The sequence below is a fragment of the Camellia sinensis genome, chromosome 9, assembly GCF_055761805.1.
Source record: "Camellia sinensis isolate YWXY chromosome 9, ASM5576180v1, whole genome shotgun sequence".
Lineage (NCBI taxonomy): Eukaryota > Viridiplantae > Streptophyta > Magnoliopsida > Ericales > Theaceae > Camellia > Camellia sinensis.
In genome coordinates this window covers 98,142,953-98,147,152 of record NC_138969.1, presented here as the reverse complement: position 1 = coordinate 98,147,152, position 4,200 = coordinate 98,142,953, and the positions used below count along the sequence as shown (strand labels likewise).

At 33.4% G+C, this 4,200-nt stretch overlaps 1 long non-coding RNA gene across 1 annotated transcript; it reads left to right on the top strand.

The window, feature by feature from the left end:
• Window positions 1–253: 253 nt before the first annotated feature.
• LOC114265289 (uncharacterized) lies at window positions 254–1,219 on the top strand. The gene is made up of 2 exons (XR_003630246.2): window positions 254–617; window positions 967–1,219. It is a non-coding gene; the product is annotated as an uncharacterized LOC114265289 (long non-coding RNA).
• The last annotated feature ends 2,981 nt before the right edge of the window (window positions 1,220–4,200 follow it).

Sequence of the window (4,200 nt, the reverse complement as noted above, 5' to 3'; positions counted from 1 at the left end):
GTCACTGTTGCATTCTGTTTCTCAGAACTTCAGAGAATTCTTTTAAATCTTAAATAGTGCATTTAATAATTGTTCACATAAATATGTATGCTCTTAATATACATTGTATTTTATTTTATTTATTATTACATTTTCGGGGTTATGTTTTTTTTTGGTCACCGTTGTTCATCCTACGTGTTGTCTCCTTTTGCAGTTTTGTATTGGCACCATAAAGGATGATTTCTTGGGTGTGATCAGTGATCCAGGTGTTATTTCTTAATGGAAGTGATATTCAATATATAGCTAGGAGCCTTTCTCTCAGTTTGCTTTTAAGAAATGGGAGTGTTTCAAACTGTTGAATTATTTTTGTCATCTGCATACTTTTTTGATGTGTCCGGAAATGACTTTTTTGTTTATAGATATTATATAGATCATTGGAATGGAAATCCTTTGATATGCGTGCTGTTGTGTCTGGCACCGAAGATCTTTTTAAATTCATATTGTCTGATAAGGGTTTGAGGGTACGTGTTTTCCTAGTCCGGGACATAATTAAAGCAATTGATATTTTTCTTCAGGATGAAGTAGTTGCAAACATTTTCGATGAGAAGGTTCAAGCTAGAGAGACAGCTGAATCTGAGGTTCGTTTCAATTCCTCCATCTCTCTCTCTCTCTCTCCCCCCTCATATGCTGGTGCATGTTTTAGTTAAACTCTACAACTTATAGATAATAGAACATCATTTTGATGTGGTTTAGAAGAAGTAGGAAAGCCAAAACATGAATTAGGAAACCCAAAAAAGTTGTTTTCGAAAAACTATTTTCATGCAAAAATTAAAGTGTTATATGAAAATGTTAGGTGTTTTCGAACTTTTTATTATCTTGTTTTTGAAAACATGAAAATGAAAAAATAAAAACAAAATCAGAACTGAACATATTTCAGTTGGTAATATTGTCATGAGATCAACTATGAGAATTAATGTTGTTTTGCAGGGACATGCAATGCTGATGAGAGTGGTTAATGGGCTTAAATCTTTCCGGCATGCAGTGAAGTTGGCCCCGGAGGTGTGGACTGCTATGCTAATCCGCATGATAGTGAAACCCGAGGCTCACAAATTTACATTTGACATCATTTCAGCCTTATTGATACATTTTAGCCGAAAAATTCCAGAGACCTTTTGGATTTGTATATCTAGAATTCTTCACAAGTTGGTGAAAAATTATAGCCATGTCGATTTATGATTTAGGTGGATTCTTCATTTGCTCATTCTTTTTCTCTAGCTATTTATTTATTTGAGTGAAACTATTTGTCTGATGCAATTTTAAAGATTATATATCTGAGTTTGGCTCCGAAAGTTGAGTGATTGTAAAATACTTTTTTTAGTAGTGTTTGTAAAATATTGAATTTGATGGTTTGATCAATTTAAATTTTTATTTTTATTTTCTGTTATGATGTTTTTGTGAATAGAATGTAAATAATTAGCTCTTAGAGAGAGACGGCACCACCGTCGGAAAAAATAGAAAATTTTAATATTTTTATTAATTTTGTTACAGGTTTTACTTTTTGCGACGACATTATACTGTCGCAAAAAATAGAAATTTTATTATTTAAAATAGAAATTTTATTATTTAAAATAGAAATTTTATTATTTTTTAATATTTTTTGCGACGGCATTACACTGTCGCAAAAAATAGAAAAATTCATATTTTTTATATTTTCTGCGACGGCACCACACCGTCGCAAAAAGTAGTGTTTTTTTTTTAAAAAAAGACTATTGGCGACGGTATTTTTTGCCGTCTCAAATAACATTTTTAGCGACGGTAAAATAGAGCCGTCGCAAAAAAGTCAAGAAATTTCAAACGTTTTTAGCGACTGCACTGTGTCGTCGCAAAAAGGTAAAAAATGCCGTCGCAAAACATTAGCGACGGCACTTACCGTCGCAAAAACTCTTTTGCAACCCCTGCAGTTGCGACCCCCTCTTGCCGTCGCAAAAAGTCGTTTTGCCGTCGCAAAAAGTATTAGCGACAGCATTAGGAGTATTAGCGACGGTATTTTACCGTCGCAAAAAGTCAATTTTTTTGTAGTGATTTGAAGGCTATAGGTGAGAACTTAACCCTCAATTCTTGAAGATAATTCATTTTAGAGTTGAGTTTATGGAGTTATTATGATCATTTGCATATATTTTGTTAAAGAAGGTCAAGAAGATAATGAAACTTTACATGCATGCATGAATATGTTGAGTTTTACCACATTGAGTTTGGTTTTGATCATCCATGTTGAAATTGTGAGTTAATTTGTACATGCATCTTTGATTCATCATGTTTTGGCTTTCAATTCATGTTTTGAGAGTTATAGAAAAGAGTTTTGTACATGCATGGAGCTTTTGAGCTCAAATTTGTTAAATTCATGAGTTTTGAGAAAAGAGTTTAGAAAATCTTGCATGCAGGAACTTTTGAGTTCAATTTTGGTGGATGTAAAAAGATTTTGAGAAAATGGTTTTTAAGTGGTCTTGTATACATGTTTTCTAAAGTAATTCTATAATGTTAAACAAGCCATACTTGACCCAAGGCTTTGAATTTGTGTTTGGAAGCTCAAACTTTCAGTTTTCAAACCCAGAATTTTGTCAGGCCGCTTGATTGACCAAGTGGTGGCTCGAGCGAACTTTGCGAGCTTCCAGCATTTTTGCAGTTTTTGCAGGCCGCTCAAGCGACAAATAGTTAGCTCAAGCACACATCAGATGTAATAATCCAGATTTTTAATTATTCTGTAGAATTTATACTAATATTATTTAACTACAGTTAGGGAAAATATATCATTTTTTATATATTATTATGGATAATTTTGTAAAAGAATATAATTATTAAAAATTTAGGGGTCAAAATATAAATAAATAATTAAGTTTAGATAAGCTTAAATTAATTTAGATAAGTTTGAATTAATGGGAGAGTGATGGGAGCACGGTACGTGGCAGTCCGTGGCTTGGTGCCCACGACTGCCTTTTCTATATATAAGGGGCGAAGTGCCCAGGAAGGAAAAGAAGGAAAAGAGGAAAAGAAGAAAAGAAAAGAAGAAAGAATGAAAAAGAAAGAAAGGAGAGAAAAGGGAGGAAAAAATAATATAAGTTGAAAGGGTCTTTGGTGGTAGAAAGAAAGAGTGGGGTATTAAAGTTAAGATGAGTTATATTATACCTTGAGCTACCAAAATGTATTTTACTTATGTTTTGACTTACCATTATTTATTTTATACAAATTATGTTTTATAAATTATTATAAACTTTATAAACATTTCAGTTACGTGAATTATTTTCTGAACCCTATTTGCTTAAAAGGAAACCCATGGATATGTTTATTTTACTTTTAAAGAATATTTGACTATGACCTTATAAACAATTATGTTTGTAACTACCACCACAGGAGTCCCATGTCTTGGGGGACTTAAATAACCATTGGCCCCTGCTTGACTACTTTGTGGTCCCCCTTTTGTCATGGATCTATTGACCCCTGTTCTGATTGTCACTCCAGTGACCCCTGTTCTATTCCGTACCGTGGTTATAGTTATTTACGTAATTTATGTAGTATATGTCAAATGATTTCTGTATGATATATATTATGTATTTTAATATCAAGCTATGTTTAGCCACATAATTATCCATGGTGAATTTTGTGTCCTTATACTCTTAGTATAATATTTCTCACTCTGCCATGTGCTTATAGTTGTTTACCACTTCCAGGTGACATGTCAGGACCAGCGTGTGGGATAGACACAAAGCACTTCGTAGACATAATTCAGCTTTGATAATGTAATAGAAGCTCCAATGATTATTTTAGTACCCTCACTTAAATATTTTTCCACTCGCGTTTATTTATTTGTTAAAGATTTGGCTGGAGGTAACTTCGGTTACTGGCCATCACGATGCTTAACCCTTGGGTACGAGGAGCGGGTCGTGACATCAGACCTATCCAGTACTTTTGCAGACTTCTGTGGCTGCTCGAGTGACCAATAGTTGGCTCTAGCAAAGGCCCTTGTTTCACCATATTTTGAAAAGATATTTTGTGTTAGTATTTCTATCCACATGTCTTTCTGAGCATTCTTAGGCTTGAATTATGGCTCATTGAGGGTCAAGAAGTAAGAAACCAACATAAGGAATTGTATTACATAAGATAAGAAGAATTATTTGATCCGAATATGTGTTGCAATGTGTATGGTTATGTGTAATGTGTAGGTTC